At 44.0% G+C, this 20,193-nt stretch overlaps 1 protein-coding gene across 2 annotated transcripts in view; it reads left to right on the top strand.

The window, feature by feature from the left end:
* The window catches only part of S1PR2 (sphingosine-1-phosphate receptor 2), a 108,341-nt gene that overhangs the window by 65,915 nt on the left and 22,233 nt on the right, over positions 1 to 20,193 (top strand). Inside the window, exon 3 of one of the 2 annotated variants that reach the window (XM_089657643.1) lies at positions 18,456 to 18,675. The exons of the other annotated variant lie outside the window; for it this stretch is intronic. The gene's annotated coding sequence lies outside the window, so the exon portion shown is untranslated. The remainder of the gene's footprint in view (positions 1 to 18,455; positions 18,676 to 20,193) is intronic. 2 annotated transcript variants of the gene reach the window in all.

The raw sequence follows: 20,193 nt of genomic DNA on the forward strand, positions 1-20,193 counted from the left end.
AAGTGTCCCCTCCAGTGGTGGTAGAAGGTGTCCCCTTCCAGCAGAAGTATCTGGCCAAATTCTCATAGAGTGCAGGACCCTGCTCACCTTGGTGTACACTGAGCCAAGGCTCACAGGCATGACTTCACTTTAACGGCCCGTTCTCACCAGAACGCGCCTTCCATGCACATTTCCCAAACTGTGTTAAAAATGCACTGGGTGTGCGATCTGCTGCAGGTGTCAATGCATTCCTAGCGACACTCCACACACAAAACACAAATGCAGTGCATTCACATGCACTGGATTTCATTGTACCCAGTACTATGTGATCTGGTTGCAGTGGGTTTTTAACCACTAGCCTACTGGGCACTTTTACCCCCTTCCTGTCCAGGCCAATCTTCAGCTTTCAGTGCTGTCGTATTTGGAATGACAATTGCGCGGTCATGCAACACTGTACACATATTACATTATTATCATTTTTTTTACACAAAGAGAGCTTTCTTTTGGTGGTATTTAATCACCGCTGGAGGTTTTATTTTTTGCACTATAAACAAATTAAGAGTGAAGATTTTGGGGAAAAAAAGGTTTTCTTTGTTTCTGTTATAAAATTTTGCAAACAGGTACATTTTCTCCTTTGTTGATGAGGCAGCACTGATGAGGTAGAACTGATAGGCAGCACTAATGAGCACTGATAAGGCTGCACTGATGAGGTGGCACTGGTGGGCATTGATGAGAAGGCACTGATATGCACTGATAGGCGGCACTGATGGACACTAATAGGTAGCACAGAAGGGCACTGACCTGCATCACTGGCTGGTGGCACTGACTGGCAGCACTGACTGATGGCACTGATTGGCAGCATTGGTAGGCAGCACTGGCAGGCACAGATTGGCAGCCCTGCTGGGCAGCACAGTTGGGAACTGCTGGGCAGCACTGTTGGGCACTGATGGGCAGCACTATTGGGAACTAATGGGCAGCACTATTGGGAACTGCTGGGCAGCACTGTTGGGCACTGATGGGCAGCACTATTGGGAACTAATAGGCAGCACTATTGGGAACTGCTGGGCAGCACTATTGGGAACTGCTGGGCAGCACTGTTGGGCACTTTTGAGGCTGCACTAGTAATCAGGGCAGTTATCTCCTTTGACAGTTGCCGATCATCAGAAGTACTTTCGAAAAGGACTGCCGATAACCGGCAAGTGTATTTACATGGTAGAGATCATGTGGTAAAAGGCCGCTGTGATTGGCTCTTTACCGTGTCATGTGATCAGCTGTGTCCATAGGATACAGAGATCACAGACAGTGTCGGGTGCACACCACTGGGGGCGCATTCTAGGGGGACATCATGTGACGCCCTCCCAGAACTGGAGGGCCATGCTGTAGCCATCATTTGGCTATAGCACAGTAGGGAAGTGGTTAAAACTAGTGCGTGTTCTACATTTGGTGTAATCCACTTTGATTTCAACCCAATGAAATGAATGGAATGACAAGCGCACCACACTGAATTGCACAGAAATCGCACAGAAACACGGACTACATTCCTGTATGATTCCAGTGTGAATCCAGCCTGTAACTCCATGCACCAGGAACAAGCGTTCCCACTAAGCAGTTGTGACGGTGCGGTTTTCATGTGATTCTGTATGCTGTATGAGGCCAGCCTATTCAGTGGAGTGGGCTGCTCTATGTTCATTTTTTCCCAAAAAGAATCTCCCGCTCCTCTTCCGGCTAAAAGCTTCACGGGGTTTTTAAAGGCGCGATTTGCTGTGATTGCCGCACGACCCTGCAGACGGTTCTGCAGCGAAGGTTTCTTTTATTCATTATTCAACCGGATTCAGATTTCTCTGATGGATTCAAAGTATTCCAATCAAATTCAAAAATATCAAATTAATCCGAATTCATTACGTAGAATAGTTGGTTCTATTCTTTTCGAAATTGCAATTTTGGAAGACTACTATATTCTTTCTATTCTATTCTATTTTTTGCGATATTATTTTATTCTATTATATTCTATTTGATTATTTTATTTTCTATTCTATTCTTTTCAATTCCTTTATTTTCTATTCCATTCTTTCTTATTCTATTCTAATCTATTCTATTCTCTTCAAAATTTGAATTTCAGAAGATGGCTATATTCTTTCTATATTATTGTATTCTAATCTATTCTATTCAAATCTATTATATGCTTTTCTATTTTATTGCTCTATTTTCTTTTCTATTCTAGTCTTTTATTTTCTATTCTATTCTGTTTATTCTATTCTATGCAAATTTTGAAATTAAAATTTTGGAAGACAGCTATATTCTATTTTATTATTTTTTTCCACTTTATTCTTTTCTATTCTATTCTTTTATTTTCTATTCTATTTTTTCTAGTCTATTCTATGCCTTTGCATTCTATAATATTCTTTTATTTAATTTTCTACTATATTCTTTTATATTCTATTCTGTTTTATTCTATTCTATTTTTTCTATTCTGTTCTTTTTGAAATTCAAATTTTGGAAGACAGCTACATTCTTTTTATTTTATTCTATTCTATTCAAAATTTTAATTTCAGATGGCAACTATATTCTATTTTATTCTATTCTATTTTTTCTATTCTGTTCTGTTTCTATTCCTTTCAATTATATTCTGTTCTGTTTTACTCAATACTTTGCTATTCTATTCTCTTCAAAATTAAAATTTCAGAAGACAACTATATTCTTTCTATTTTATTCTATTCTATTTTTTCTATTCTGTTCTATTCCTTTCAATTCTATTCTGTTCTGTTTTACTCTATACTTTGCTATTCTATTCTGTTTTATTCTATTCTATTCTTTTCAAAATTCGAATTTATATTCTAACATTAACACACATAGCCTTTGCAGGAAATCAGAAACATTCAGCAACATGTTTACATTTCAAGTTTGTTTTTGAATTCAATTTCATTTTGAATTCGATTCAATTTCTGATAGTTTTATATTACAGGCAAAATGCCATATCTTTATTTCAGATTCATTTAAATTCATTACTATTGTAATTCAGAAATTCGGATACATCCGAATCTTCACATAACAAATGGTTAGCACTGGCAGTACTAGGGATGTTGGTTTGAATCTCAACCACGACACCTCCTGCCTGGAGTTTGCATGTTCTCGCTGTGCCTGTGTGGGTTTCCTCACGGTACTCCAGTTTCCTCCCACACTCATGCTGTTAGGTTAATTGGTTCCTGTCTAAATTGGCCCTGGTATGGATGAATGTGAGTTAGGGACCTTAGATTGTACACCCCTTGAGGGTTAGGGACTGATGGGAATGTACAATATATACGTAAATTGACGGTGCTATATAAGTATCAGTAATAAACAATTTTGTCTAATGCAGGCCATACATGGTTCGAATTCCGAACGATTTTCGCACGAAAATCGGCCCTAAGAATAATCGGCTGATCTTCGCTCTGTTAGTGGGTCAATGGCATCAGCCGATTTTCATGGTTCCTCCCCATTTCGTTTATCGGGCATGCTGGAAAATACGTGAAAAACGACCGATTTTCGAAATCATTGGTGGCACCATTGGATTACAGAACGAACGTTTCGATTTTCGGACGGAAAATCGTTTGGAATTTGAACCATGTATGGCTTGCATTAGCTTCGATTCGGAATGAAACAACCTGCTCATGTCTACCAGTCCCCTTGCACGAGGAGAGAGGGCAGCAGCGAGCAGTCTTTATTACTGGAAGTCTCACACTGGATTACAGCACAGATCTGGAAGAAATACCCAACATACACCAAGAATCACATGAGAAAACACACGACGATAGATATTATATATTATACACACAATATAACTGGATAGAACATTTATAGGTAAAGTTGATCCAGGAAATATCCGATTGCCTCTCAGGGGATCAAGAAGGAATTTTTTTCCCTCCAGGAGCAAATTGGATCATGCTTTGATGGGTATTTTGCCTTCCTCTGGATCAACTGTGGGTATAGGATTATAACTTTTTTTTTTTTTTTAATGGTTGAACTGGATGGACTTTTGTCTTTTTTCAGCCAGACTAACTATGTAACTATGTAAAATTTCCTTATCCCAGAGTTTAGCTTTAAACGTAGGTGAAACATGGTCAGAAAGATGGACTTCCCCTTTAACCCCTTGGCACCGGCGCTTCCCGGCTCTTTAAGGGTTCCAGAAGCCGGGAGGCGGGGTGGGGTTTTAGGATCATGTGACCACCGTGATTCGCTGTCACGGTGGTCACATGATCAGGAAAGGTCCCAATCGAAAGAGGAGATTGGGACCTTTCCGTGAGTACTGGACATGTGTGCTGGGAGCACACTCTCAGCACATATGTATTTTTTTAATAGAATGCAAATGTGCGGCCGCTCGGCTTCTAGGCACAGACACCGGGAGGCCTCACATTTGCGTTCAGCCGGCGCCAAGAGGTTAACCTGTCTGCTGTTAGAGGCCCGTAATCCTTGTGGCCCCCTATACAACAGGCTGCACGCCCGCCCCTGTACTCGCTGTAAGGTTAGGTTCACACCTATGCAGTTTGCGTTTGATCTGTTTCTGCGGTGCGTTTTTGCACATGCATTTTTGGCGAGTTTTTGATGCGTTTTGTGTTTTTTTTCCAACTTGTTGCTGGGCAGAATAAAACACAAAACACATCAAAAACACACTACATGGTTTTCTGCAGCGTCTCCATCGAAGTCTATAGAACCAAAAACGCAATGTATTGCTTTTAGAAAAGTCCCTGACCCTTTCCAAAAAAACGCACCGGGTGAAAACGCGGAGATGTGAAGGTGTCCCATAGGAAATCATGTTAAATGGACTGTACTGCGTTTCTACAAAACACTTAGGCAGGGGCGTCCCTAGGGTTGGTGTCACCCGATGCGATAACACTTGGTGACACCCCCTCCAACGATCCCCACAGAATGGATTGGATCTGCGGATTGAGCATAATGGATCGAAGTCCGATCCATTATGCTCAATCTGCAGATCCGATCCATCCTGCGGGGATCGTCGGCTTGCTTTACAACTTACCTTTTCGTGGAGCGGTTCCGGTGTCACCCCGTATAGGTTGCATGTTGACGATCCCTGCAGGATGGATTGGATCTGCGGATTGAGCATAATGGATCGGAGTCCGATTCATTATGCTCCCCAATCTGCAGATCTGATCCATCCTGCGGGCATCTTTGGCATGCAACCTATACGGGGTGACACCGGACCCGCTCCACGAAAAGGTAAGTTGTAAAGCAAGCCGACGGTCCCCGCAGGATGGATCGGATCTGCAGATTGGGGAGCATAATGGATCCGACTCCTATCCATTATGCTCAATCTGCAGATCCAATCCATCCTGCAGGGATCGTCAACATGCAACCTATACGGGGTGACACCGGACCCACTCCACAAAAAGGTAAGTTGTAAAGCAAGCTGACGATCCCTGCAGGATGGATGAGATCTGCAGATTGGAGAGCATAATGGATCGGACTCCTATCCATTATGCTCAATCTGCATATCCGATCCATCCTGCGGGGATCGTCGGCTTGCTTTACAACTTACCTTTTTGTGGAGTGGGTCCGGTGTCACCCCGTATAGGTTGCATGCCGACGATCCCCGCAAGATGGATGAGATCTGCAGATTGGGGAGGATAATGGATCGGACTCCTATACATTATGCTCAATCTGCATATCCGATCCATCCTGCGGGGACCGTCGGCTTGCTTTACAACTTACCTTTTCGTGGAGCGGGTCCGGTGTCACCCCGTGCGGTAGGTGTCACCCTGTGCGGCACGCACTCCACGCACCTGCCTAGGGACGCCACTGTGCTTAGGTGTGAACCTAGACTAATACATTTCCTATACAGCAACTTAGTAAATAAGTTCATCAAACAGGAAAACAGTAAGAAGAGAAGATAAGAGAACAACAAGATGATCCAGCCGGTAGTCGTTAGCTACTGAGTGACTTTTCTCTGGGAGGCAAAGCGATTGGAAAGCCGCAAGGAAGCAGAGGATATGGGAGAGGGACAGAAATAGCTCCTTCTCCCCGAAGCGGAAGATCAGAACAGTAAGCAGATGTGACCTCACGCCTCTCTCTCCCTAGCAGGGTCCCTTCCCACTGGGGACACGTCTGCTCTTTTACCCCCCTTCCTCCATCCGGACCATTCACAGACACAAGCTGGGGATCCGGCTGGTGTGCTCCGCTGCCGGATATGTCCCTTTGTGCCCTCTATATCCGCACAGAATTGTTTTATTGAATTGCAGCCACTCACGGTGACAGGCCGGAGAGTGGAACGCCACAAGGGAAGAGCACTGTTATGTCACATAGCATTGTATATGATAATGTCACAGCGCCGGGGTGGAGAGGGGCTGCATGGGTGTCACCAGGTGGAATCATCCCTAACTCAATGACATTTGGTCTGTTAAAGTACTGTACAGTGTAAACCATTGGCATCTTTGTAAATAAACGGATTGCTTTTACTTTACTGCATCTCAGTGCTGCTGATCTCCTGCTGCCACTTTGCAGCCACTTCATGTCTACACGCACTCCAGCAATTGCAGGATGGGATTTACATAGTTACATAGTTAGTATGGCTTAAAAAAGACAACAGTCCATCCGCTTCAACACCAAAAAAAAAGTTATAATCCTATACCAGGGGTCTCCAAAGATTCTAAATAAAGGGCTGGTTTACTGTCCTTCAGATTTTGGGAGGGCCGGAGTGGCCAGTGGGAGTAGAAAATGTCCCAGCATCAGTAGGAGTACAAACAGTGACATTGTGCTTGTAGTCAGTGGAAGGTGGGGAATAGAAAAGATAGTGTCCAGTCATTGGTGTCAGTGGGAGGAATAGTGTCCCATCATTGGTATCAGTGGGAGGAATAGTGCCCCATCATTGGTGTCAGTGGGAGGAATAGTGCCCCATCATTGGTATCAGTGGGAGGAATAGTGCCCCATCATTGGTATCAGTGGGAGGAATAGTGCCCCATCATTGGTGTCAGTGGGAGGAATAGTGCCCCATCGTTGGTATTAGTGGAAGGAATAGTGCTCCATCATTGGTATCAGTGGGATGAATAGTGCCCCATCATTGGTATCATTGGGAGGAATAGCGCCCCATCATTGGTATCATTGGGAGGAATAGTGCCCCATCATTGGTATCATTGGGAGGAATAGTGCCCCGTCATTGGTATCATTGGGAGGAATAGTGCCCCGTCATTGGTGTCAGTGGGTGGAATAGTGTCCCATCATTGGTGTCAGTGGGAGGAATAGTGCCCCATCATTGATGTCAGTGGGAGGAATAGTGCCCCATCATTGGTATCAGGGGGAGGAATAGTGCCCCATCATTGGTGTCAGTGGGATGAATAGTGCCCCATCATTGGTATCAGAGGAAGGAATAGAGCCCCATCATTGGTATCAGAGGAAGGAATAGAGCCCCATCATTGGTATCAGGGGGAGGAATAGTGTCCAATCATTAGTGTCAGTGGGAGGAATAGTGCCCCATCATTGGTATCAGTGGGAGTAGTGCCCCATCAGTGGTGTCAGGGGGAGGAATAGTGCCCCATCATCGGTATCGGTGGGAGGAATAGTGCCCCATCATCGGTATCAGTGGGAGGAATAGTGCCCCATCATTGGTGTCAGTGGGGAGGAATAGTGCCCCATCATTGGTATCAGTGGGAGGAATAGTGCCCCATCATTGGTATCAGTGGGAGGAATAGTGCCCCATCATTAGTATCAGTGGGAGTAGTGCCCCATCAGTGGTGTCAGGGGGAGGAATAGTGCCCCATCATTGGTGTCAGTGGGAGGAATAGTGCCCCATCATTGGTATCAGTGGGAGGAATAGTGCCCCATCATTGGTATCAGTGGGAGGAATAGTGCCCCATCATTGGTGTCAGTGGGAGGAATAGTGCCCCATCATTGGTATCAGTGGGAGGAATAGTGCCCCATCATTGGTGTCAGTGGGAGGAATAGTGTCCCATCATTGGTATCAGTGGGAGGAATAGTGCCCCATCATTGGTGTCAGTGGGGAGGAATAGTGCCCCATCGTTGGTGTCAGTGGGAGGAATAGTGCCCCATCATTGGTATCAGTGGGAGGAATAGTGCCCCATCGTTGGTGTCAGTGGGAGGAATAGTGCCCCATCATTGGTATCAGTGTGAGGAATAGTGCCCCATCATTGGTATCAGTGGGAGGAATAGTGCCCCATCATTGGTGTCAGTGGGATGAATAGTGCCCCATCATTGGTATGAGAGGAAGGAATAGTGCCCCATCATTGGTGTCAGAGGAAGGAATAATGCCACATCCTTAGTATTAGTTGGAGGATTAGTACATAATTGTTTATATCAATGGGAGGAATTCTGCCCCATAATTGGTGTCAGTCGAAGGAAAATGCCCCATAGTTGGTGCCAGTGGAAGAAATGGTGGCTCCTTGTTGGTATCAGTGGAAGGAATACTCCAAGGGCTGGATAGAGACAAGCAAAGGGCCTGCAGCTGCAGGATCACTTCCATACACCCCAGTAACCTCCGCCCCTTCCCCCACATATGTGTCCCTCGGCAGACCCAGGACCAGCATGGTGGGTGCCGCTGGGTAGAGGGGAGGGAGATCAGAGAATGTCCATTCATTGATATCCCATTCCTGTTACTGGCCTGGATGTGACATGATAAATGTCACTTCTGGATCCTGGTGTCACTGCCATCTGCACTCCATTAGTTTCACTGAAGGACAGGTGAGACATCAGGGGGCTTTTAGATCCCTGATGTCTTATTAAAGCTAGGTTCGCACCTAGAAGGTTTTCCAGCACATTTTGCTGCATATTTTGCATGTCTGTTGTCATGCATGAAAAAGCACCACAAATAATGTACGTAAATGCGTTTTTGATGTGATTCCGTTAGAATCTATGGAGCCAAAAACTAACCGTGCTGCATGAAAAAAAAAAGTCCATGCACCTTTCCAAAAATTACCCCTAGGAACTAACTGTGGAGTTTCAGCAAATCTGAAAACACAGGTGAAAAACTATCCTCCAGAGAACCTGTCACCAAAAATGCACCATATTGGGGATTTTGTACGATGAAAAAAATGTTTAGTAAAAAAGAAAAACAAATGTATGAAATTAAAGTTATACCCAAGCACTTAAAATTCCCCCCCCCCCCGAAAAAAATTTTTGAGCCCCCCCGCCACCCCCACATAAACACACCTACAAATGTAAATGTACACATCAGGAATCACTTCATGTTCACACCACAACTGCAGAAATACTCTGATCTGGGTGTGTATGGCCCAAAAACATGATCTAAAGCAGGGGTAGGCCACCTTAAAGAGGTGGAGATCTACCTGAACAACATGGGAGAAGTCACAGATCACCGGGCACAGTGTCGCCTCCTCACACCTGATTTAAACCTCTAATTGCCGTACTACTGTGTCACAATCGCATACATTATATGGCAATCATGGGATAAAATCAGGTGTCCAGGAGGCAACATATCAGTTCCTCACCACCTGTCAAACACACTCGGATTGCTTTGCAGAGGAGGAGCAGTGCCTGCTGCACTTGTGAAGGAGCCCTTATTTGCATCCGGCAGCAGCAATCTTGGGGCTCATTCACATGAAAAGTTGGGGGGTGGTAAAGTCACGGTTTTATCGCCCCCAGTCCCTACCCCCTTTGTTGCTGAGGCAGCAGCCAATGGTGTACACATGCTGCAGGAGAAATGACATCCCCTGTTGCTTTTGGTGGGTGCTACCGCCTGTCAGTTGAGACCCATTCAAGTAAATGGGCACTCTGCAGATGTTTCACAACTGCATGCTTCTGCGGGGTCCAAGGGGTGGGGCAGTTGGTGAGAAAACAACACACCGCTGCCTGTTTAACCCCTTGTTTGCTGTACTTCACAAGGTTGCAGGGAACTTGCAGAGCGTCCTCATTCACTTGAATGGGTCATTCTCGACAGGTGCTACACCCACCAACCATGACAGGGCGTCTACAGAGAAGACATCGGCTTATGAGGGTCTTGCTCCCTACTACAGTTCCAACTTTATAAGTAGTCCCTCTGCATTGCATTCTGTTTCATGCTGTTGGATGGCTGGTCAGCAAGCCGAGACCGTGATCTACCAGTCACCTGGCCGAGATCTATTGGTAGATCATGATCTGCAGGTTGCTGACCCCGATCTAAAAGCTGTTATAGGTTATGAAGCAGCCAATCAGAAGCCACGTTTCACTGTGCCAGAGCTGGTTCAAACATCAGTGGTCAACATATAATCCTGCTGGACAGCAATAGCTTTTTTCAAATGATTTTCTAGTGGTTTCTAAAAGTGTGACTCGACAAGGGATAAACATGACATTCTGTAAAACTGCCCTGAAAAAGCTAAAAGATAAATCAGCAATAAAACAGGAAAAGTAACAAAAGGCAGCACTTTAAAAACATGTTTTCCAACTTCCCTCCTTTGGAAATGACATTACGCCTTTTCAAGTGAGGTGGAAACAAAGGACAAGATGAAATGAAAAATTAAAAAGAATAGTTATTAAAGAAAATATTATAGATGCTTTTTGCCTCTAAAATGCCAGTTGCCTGGCTGTCTCTGGCATGAGTATTTTCTGAATTCTTCCTGGGATATCCCCATTGTATATCTCAGGAGGCTTCAGGAGTGGTGACACACAGCAACCAGGGGGTGCATATCATTGTCATTGAGTCATTGAGCAACTGGCTCACAATGACTGAGGAGGACCAAGATGGCAGCCAAGGACCTGGACTGTGACTCCTGAGCAGCAGATTACGCCAGGACAAAGCTGGATCCAGTGGGAATGTGAGTATAATGATCAAGTCTATGCCAACAGGACTGGTAAGGGAGCCTAAAAAACAGGGGGTAGTGAAATTCCTCTTGAAGGATTTAAATTCTTCTACAGTGAACTTTGAAATTGAATTGCTCCACAATGTCTGCAGCCACAGAGATCAGTGGCTGCAGGGCCATGGATAAGGGGGTATCACCAGTCCTCCTATACAGGGCCCAGGCCAACAGGGAGGCACAGCAGCTGGGTGAATCAGATGTAGGCAGGGAGGTAGTTTGGCTCGATAGGGGGGGGGCAATTACTGGAACTGATCCCCTGTATGGCTTTCTCTACAGCAGCTGAAAGCTAGCTTCTTCTCCTCTCCCTCCAGCTGGCTGCAGAGGGAGTCATTCAGGGGATTGGTTCCAGTAATTGCCCCCCGGTACACCCATTACCCTCCCTTTTCACCATACATTTCCCCTTGCTGCTCAGGCCCCCCTGCGTGCCCCCACCCCTGCAGTGCTGCCAGCTAACGATCGGTAACGATCACTCGCTGTGTTCATTCATAAACAATGCATTGTAAGCTGTGTCTTTTGTTTTCTTTTTGGTGGGGGGGCCCTCTCAGGTTGGCTGTATGGGGCCCCGTGATTACTAACAGCAGCCTGGCTGGCTGCCTAGACACAGAAGAAGCAATTGGTCCACAATGACTGAGAAGAACTGAGATGGCAGCACAGGACCTGAGCAACGGATCATAGCAAGAGAATGCTGGATCCACTGGCAAGGTAGGCATATGAATCGAGGACATCCCAGCATAACTGGAATGGAGACTTAAAAAACAGGGGGCAGTGAAGTTCAATTTCAATGATTCTACAGTTAAATTTGAGATTGAATTGCTCCACAGCATCTACAGCTACAGAGGTCAGTTAGGGCTTTTAAAGCTCATTTACTGATTGTTAGGAATATAGAAATACTGAAGTGTCTATAGCCTGCCCACATGTTAATGTTTAAACTTTTCTCCAGCCTAAGGTTTATCTATTTTTAATAAAACAAGAAGGGTTGCAGCTCTTTCAACTTTTTTATGGTTCCCTGTCTGGGTCACCACTGGGGAGATTTCTTGTTACTTTTTGAATCACAAAAGCACACCACATTCTTCACCTTGGATCCCACTATTGATGCCAAGTAGCAACTATTTTCTACTAACACAGTCATTTTGATACTATAGTACCATAGACACCACAATAACAAACTTGTGTTGTATTGAAAGTATCAGGTTGTAGCAACGAGGAGAAAAAGAAAGTAAAGTCCGTAACAACGTATACATACAAATGTAAACCTACAAACATATTACTTACAGTCTGCTGTCACCAGAGAATCCTCTCTTGTAGGTAAAAGATGTTTAAACCTGATACACAGTGCACCTTTATGAAGAACCTTTAAGAAGTGGAAAAAAAACTGCTGTCCTAAAATTGTAGCATACAGTATAAACAGCAGAAATAGTGGAAGCGCTAAAAATAATACACAAATAATCAATGTGTCATAGATGAAGAATTCATACAACAATGAACACTTTTTCCAGTCCATATATAACAATTCCAAAGTGTAACATATTATTCCTTGTTAAAGTTCCTATATCTTGATTCACCGCCACTCATGTGCAAAGACAAAATGTGTATTCCGAATCATCGACTATGGAAAGCAGCTCATCATTTCTCTGACCCCTATTTCTAGGAAGGTCACAAAGCTCTTATGACAACCAACCATATGAGACATTCACATATAGGTTTGCTTCCACTCTGATGCAATAAGGTCAAAAATAAAAATGCAAGCTTATTGGAGTTCATTTATTTAAAAAAAATGCTATGCATTTGCACAACCATCAAAAATAATTCCTATATTGTGTTTATTTTTTTTTATTTCCTATGATTGTAAGCATCAAGTAGTGGCCATAATGCAATATTTTCCTGATTGAGGTATTTCAGGAAAATACCGCATTATGGCCACTAGATGGAGCTGATGATCATAGGAAATAAGTATATTAGACACAATACAGAGATTACCAGTGAAGGCGCAGACATTTGTACAACATTTTTTTTTATATAAATACGTATGTACTGAAAGATAAAAGCCATAAACTCACATTTGAGAAGTGAGAGCCAGTAGTGCATAGAGATGGTGTTCACAGCACAGCTAACAGATAGCAGTGACAGGAATGCCACCACTGAAAAAAAAAACATTATGATATCACCACAAGGACTTGCCCTAGGTATGTTTCATCTGACATTTTCGGGGGGTCATGGGTAACTGGCATGATCATGTTTTAACAAAATCATATTTACATACAATCCCCCCCCCCCTGCTCTGGGCGCCACTTTAAAGTTCTCCAACTGGAAACCACTGCAGGTGGAATGAAAGCAGGTAGTACTATACAAAAGGTATAGAAACAAAAAACTTTTAAAGCTGACCTCCAGGCATGTCAGCACCAGGGGCGGACTGACCATTTAGCCACTCGGGCACTGCCCGAGGGCCTGGGGTCAGTAGGGGGCCCCATGAGATGCCCCTGGTACCTTTTATAGGCTTTTTTGGGTGTGGTTTGAGTGTGGGTGAGGACACAGGGCCCCATGATTTCCTATTACCCGGGGGCCCCATGAGTTGTCAGTCCGCCCCTGGTCAGCACCCCCTCCCCATGGTTTCAGCCCAGCATGCATGATGATGCACCCCCAAAGACAGAGTGTAAACGACAAGTTGGGCTCACAAGAAATGGGCAGAATGACCATCCTCCCCAGCTGAGGCAGATCTGAAATGAATGTCATATATATGACATTTGTGTGTGTTTTGATTCTTCCTCTTGTGATCCCTACACGTGGAACTGGATGCAAACTTTTTTCATGTAGTCCGATGAACCTGAACAGACCCAGAGTTGGGCAGATTTAGGCAGACACACGCCCGTTTACATCGGACCACCCATAAGGATACATTGTAGTCCGTTTTTGAACCATGTTATCAAGGGGCATAAATGGTCTAACAAAATGCCCATGTGAACATGGCTTTACAAATGCTGCAAAAGAATACTGGTCTCATGGAGAGAGTATTTTGTTAAGTGAGTCCCCCAACTCATAGACATTGTGAGAAGGAGCAGTAAAGCACAACCATTGTGTAGCAAAGCAAAGCAAAAATCAGAGCCATGAGTAAATATCAATGTCCCCTGTACATACTGTATATAATCAAGCATTATACATAGAGACAAGCATACATCTATTGTTTATCTGGAAATCTTTGAAATGATGGAACATTTTCTTTACCGTCTGCATTGTGAAGGAGACAACAGAAACAATGACTACATACAGCGACAGGTACATTCGCTGCATAACCGGATTTTCCATCCCACACATTCTAGATGTAAAGATGAGGCTGTCCAGCTGATGTAGCTGGTTTTACCGCATGTCAACTCATTGTCAGATCTGGCCTAATCTGCCAGATCAATGACTCATGTCAGGATGCCAAAACGGCATGTGTCAGATTTACATGTAATACCGATGGGTCGCGTCACCCTCCAGCCAGGGAGCGCATTGATAGCTGGCCCCAGATTTCTCCTAGGAAGGATTTACTTTATAGAGGACCCTCCATGAAAAGCAAAGGTCCATTTTCCTGCCTGACCCCCACCACCCAAACAAGCTGCAAATGAAACAACAACAAAAAAAAATTATAACATAAATATATGAAGATAAAAAAAATTATGCACCTGTGACTTGGAATCTGGAAGAAGCAGGTGAAGTCAATACTGGTTTCTCCTGGCCACTCAAAATCCTGTGAGAATGCACTCCTACAATGGACTGGGATGCATTCTTGTCCTGGATATCCCCAGAGGCAGTGAAACAGTGACTTCCCCCTGCCTTCCAGAAGTCAGGACCAGGATGAGTATTTTTTTATCTTTTTTTTTGCTAACTCTTTTATTGTTAAAGTTTTTTTCACTGATGACTTTGTTTGGGGAGGCACGGGGCTGGAAGGCAAGTGGAGGTCATCTTTATTTATTTATTTATTATAGGTACTTGTATAGTGCTGTCAATTTAGGTAGCGCTTTACATATATATTGTACACTCACATCAGTCCCTAACCCTCAAAGGGTGTACAATCTAAGGCCCCTAACTCACATTCATATACATAGACTAGGGCCAATTAAGTCTGGCCATACACTATACAAATTCCTGTTCAATTTTTGCCCAATTTCCTTTAGATTTACCTTCAACTATGTAGTGCTAGGGCCTGCTTAATTGGATACAATTGAAACTGTTGTTTAGGTTTGACCTCATATTATATAATTTTTGGTAAATCTAAAGCAATTTTCTAAATAAAATTGTATAGTGTATGGCCAGCCTTAGACAGGAGCCAATAAACCTACCAGCATGTCTTTGGAGTGTGGGAGGAAACCGGAGCACCCGGAGGAAACCCACGCAGGCACAGGGAGAACATGCAAACTCGAGGCAGGTGGTGCCGTGGTTGGGATCTTTAACAAAGTCCACCCTGGAACAACTGGATTTTAAATCTAATTAAGGTAAAATCCTCTACCTTGTAGTAGATGCTGTTAGGCAGCATATTCATAATGAAGAGTGGATACCACCGCTATCCACGCTCCAGCGCAGTGTAGAGTATTAAATACTCTACACTGCGCTGGAATTTTACCTTTCATTCATAAAATGTAGAGTCCAGTTTGAAGCCTATGGGCAGGTCTCATAAAACGTGACTGGATCACCCACTTGTCCTCCTCCTGGGACCCTCTGATATCAGGGCTCACTCAAGGTCTAGCACAGACCACATTTTACTCCAATGTTTCTCACTGGCATCCTTTAAAATTCTGCACAATACTGAGGCAGCCCATTCTAAAATGTAGAAAACTACACTAATAGTTTCACATAGCACAGCAACATCCACACATGTAGGTCACCCAAAGTTAGAGGTGATTTATTCTTCCAAAGCAAATACATCTTTGCACACTGACTAGTATTCCAATGTTTCTCTTCTCCCCCACTCAGTTAATGTCACCCCAGTGTTGATGGAGAGGGGCAGGGGAGGGCAAATAAGGATGCAGCACCAGGCACCCAATGTCAACTGATGAACGTTGGTTGTTAGAACGCTGGTGGCAAAAATAAGCAAAATGAAAACCTGTGGTTTTGTGTAATTAAAAGATGGGCTTCTTACAATTTTTGGGCAATTTGTAGGCATTTGGCCAAGGCACCCCTGAAGAAACCTGAAGGCACACTGGTTGAAAAAGTCTGGTCTAGTCCACAGCCCCCTTGTACTCCATTGCTCTCATTCTCCTGTAGATGGAACCTACAGTCCACCAAGTACTTGATGAAGGCCTCCGTGAAGAGAGACCCCCGGATGGTTGAGAGGAAAAAGACCCAAATGCCACAGATCCTTTCCCCAACATCAGGGCAGGCCCCCCTAAAACTGTACCCTTTGTTTCCCTGAGCAGAAAAAAAACAAAAAAACTTGCAAGTGCCCGAGATAAATACGTGCAAGAATAAATAAGTGCCATGTGCAGTACACAAGGCAGGCCTTCTGGCCAGTATAACATTGCTCTGAGCTAGCCAGAAGGTCTGCCCAAGAAACGTGCACAAAGTAGCACAGTTGTCATCGGAATAGGTGTCTCCACTGGAAGATTCCCCTTTAAAATGAAGATTTCTCTGTACAATTTTGAATTTCTCATCACTTTCGGCTAGCGAGTGAATCTCTCCAGTGGAAACGCAGACAGCAATTATTATTATTACTATTATTATTATACAGGATTTATATAGCGCCAACAGTTTGCTCAGCGCTTTACAATATAACGGGAGACAATACAGCAACAATACAGTTCAATACAAGAAGGATAGGAGGGCCCTGATACTGGGAGCTTACAATCTAAGAAATAAAAACCAGACCCTATTCTATACAAAACTAAAAAAGTTTTGGCTATGAAAAGACTTTAAAGGGTTAAAGGGGGCCATAGATTGGTTGCTCTGAACAACAGTCCTGTTATTTCTCCGCTTCGGTTGTTATAAGTTGGCTGCGGTGTTTTCCTGTGCAGATTCCAGCATAGGTATAGATTTCAGCTATATGATACAGCTCTGTAATGAATGAGTGTACAGACGACCCTAATAAATTACTACGAGTAGCAGAAACTCTCAGTGACACTGAGCAGCAGTCACCAGCGCAGTAAATTCCCCTTCCGGACACTTAGCCAGGGGAGACGTACTGCTCAGAGTAAGTGACATTCATTTCTCATGTACACAGAGCACCTGGGTGAGATCTAGGGTAATCTCTCTGCGAGTCTCTGTGCATTGTTGGTTTATATCACAGGATCCTTTATCTCTTCATCATCCTGTAAATGTTGGGGTTAGTTTGCATGCAAGCTCAGGTTCTGGAATATTCTTATCTACCACATTTTACTTTTTTTTTTTAAAGCTGAGCTCCAGGCACAGCTAAACACATGTGAAATGCATACTGTGTATCAGAGTTGTTTTACCTGCCAAAGGATATGTATTTCTTTCCATCCAGTCCTGAGATTTACACAGCTCTGTCCAGGGGCAGACTGACAACTCATGGGGCCCCCGGGCAATAGGGGATCATAGGGCCCCTGTGTCCTTGCCCAAACTCAAAAAAGCCTATGAAAAAGGTACCAGGGGCATCTCATGGGGCCCCCTACTGACCCCGGGCACTGCCCGAGTTTCCAAATGGTCAGTCCGCCCCTGGCTCTGTCACACTGCAGCACTCCGACAGGCCAGGAGACCTGATTTTGTCTGCTGTAATTCAGTATCACTTACAGATCTTGTCCCTCCCCCAACCTGTGACTGGACGAGTGAAGGAGAAGCAGCAGACTGATGAGCTCATGTCTCTGTCACTCTGCTCTCTCCTGCTTTCAGCATATGCATTGGTAGAACATGAGCACCGCAGCACCTCTGACTGACTCTTTTTGCTGCTTCTTGCTCTTCCAGGCTGAGCATTGCTGTACAGGGATTGCAAGAGGCTGATAACAAGTCTACTTCAGGTACTTAGACTGCCTACATTTCAAAGAGAGGTGTGGCTAAACCTTTTTGTTGGCTACACTTCTCTTTTGGGTCACAGGAGTATAATTATTAATGTACGTAGTCAGCTGATATTGGGTCATATTGTAAGGCAGTTTTTTTTATGCCTGGAATTGGGTTTTAAAGCTCCATTCTGGGATAAACAAACAAAAGATTTCCCAGCACACTTACCAACCAGCCTGCAAAGCAAACGAATTGCCCTGTCTAACAGTTTGTGCTAAAAACAGAGGGTTTTGTTTGCACACATTTGCAACCTCCAGGCACACCTGCCCCTAATCTATTCATTTTGATATGTGCTGCTACTATGGAGGCTCTGGAAATTGAGAGTTAGGACTACAGTATATAAAGGTCTCTTGGCGTGGGCACTGTGGCTTACACATGTATTTGCAAATGTGTGCAAATAAAACTCTCTGTTTTTAACGCATACTGTTAGGGCTAATTCAGTTGTTTTGCAGGCTGGTCAGTATGTCTGCTGGGAAATATTTTGTTTATGCTGTGCATTGCTGTTCCATGTGCACCTTGCAGCAAAGGCCAGTTAGATTGGGGTGGTTGCCACTTTCTTGTACAGTTGGACGATTTGGGTGCACCACTCTGGGATAGTCTTCTCTCCCCGCCATCCCTCCCTCCCACCCCATCTATCTGAATGCTGGATTTTAAAAAATCCCTATCTAAATGCCTTTTTTTGCTTACCTTATTCCGCAGTTACGTTATGGTGCAGTATTGAGACTCCTCCTCTTCTATTTACCTTCTGCTTGGGTTCTTCTGTTGGTGTTCACTGAACTGGAAGAGGGACAGAGGATTTGCTTCCAAATCAAGGAAAATTGAGAGCTATGGATAGTGCTTGTTGCATTCTGTTCATCCATCTTGATTTTGGAAGGACTGTCACAATTCTCACACACTAAGCCCCCATTTACACTTGCAGGTGAGCTTTTTCAGACAATTTTGGAAGTATTTTATTTGCATGACTGTAATTTAGGCCTTTTTGGTTTTGGCCAATATCATCTATGACACCCCATGTCTTTGTCCTTGTATCTGCTACCTAGTTTTCCTTTGTAGTGTTGTTGTGTCATGTGCTGTCAGAGATCTGAGCCATGTCCACCATGCAAGGTTTCTTGGCAGTAGCTGTTGTTAGTCTGGAAAAACTCTTCCTTGTCCCTCTGTCACTTGCCACGGTTCTGGTAATGGGCATCACTGGTGTCATAGAGGTCCTTTTTGGTCCATACCAGGTAGATGAAAACCTCTGCAACCAGCATGGACATTCCTGAATCATCCACTTTGTTCACAGGCTTGAGTTTGCTAGGAGACCAGTTGTTAGTTGAAAAAATGTGCAAAAAACACATGAAAAATGCACTAAAATGCTGGTAATATTGTTTGGTACCTACATCCTTAATCATGCTGTGGAACAAGAGATAGCACAGAGAATAACACTACGTGCACTGCTGACTATGATCACCCGATCCCACCTACTTGTCACACCTATGATGTGATCACTGGATCCCATCTACTTGCCACAAATATGTAGTGATCACTGAATCCCTTCTACTTGTCACGCCTATGCTATGGTAGCTAGATTCCTTCTGTTTGTCTCAGTGATGCTGTGATCACTGGATTCTAACTACTTGGGGTATGGGCAGAAATTCCAGCTGACCATCCAGTAGCCCACGGCAGGACCCCAGCTATCCCCAACACCACCCTCCCCCCTGTCCAGTCCTTCAGGTGATTATGGAAGGTTTATGGATGCCTATATGTCTGTACAATAAAAGGTTGGTTTGAACTCATACAGGCTCTTATGGGGTCCTGACAACATAAGCATTTACAAGCCCTTTTAAGGTCCTGATAACAGTGGCTATCAATAACATGGACTGATACAGGCACCTCCATAGTCTAGATAATGGAATATGGGGTTCCAATAACAGTGCTGTCCTGCACTCTTATTTAAGTCTATTTTAACAAAAAATGCATGATTCTGTCCGAAACAAAGCTTGTGTACTTTTTGCACAACAATCGGCAGGGACAGGACACTAGGGTGTGAAAAGGCACCATTGAATATAATGGGAATCTTCATGAAGAGCATGGCCACGCCTTGGGAAACCCATAGTAAATCTCTCAAGTATTAAAGGGAGCTAAAGAGGGTAGATCTGAGAATGAGCATGCTACATCAAACTTTATGGGGTTTTGTGTAATCAGGGTGAATGTTGGACAGGCTGGTTACATTTTTGGAACCAAGCGGTTCCTACTGCCATACCAGTTACAGTGGATCTCAAGTACTGCATAGCAAGAGAACTATGGTACTGTCTACAGTTAGCATCTAAAAAACTCTAACTACCAATGACAGGAGACAGTATATACACTTTAATTTTTATTCTGTTTCAAGGCTGATCTCATTGGGAACACAAAAAAAATCTCAAGCCATTTACAAAATTATACATATGACAACCTG

This window comes from Staurois parvus, unplaced genomic scaffold (assembly GCF_062004578.1).
Source record: "Staurois parvus isolate SC_StPar_1 unplaced genomic scaffold, SC_StPar_1.0 ptg001014l, whole genome shotgun sequence".
Lineage (NCBI taxonomy): Eukaryota > Metazoa > Chordata > Amphibia > Anura > Ranidae > Staurois > Staurois parvus.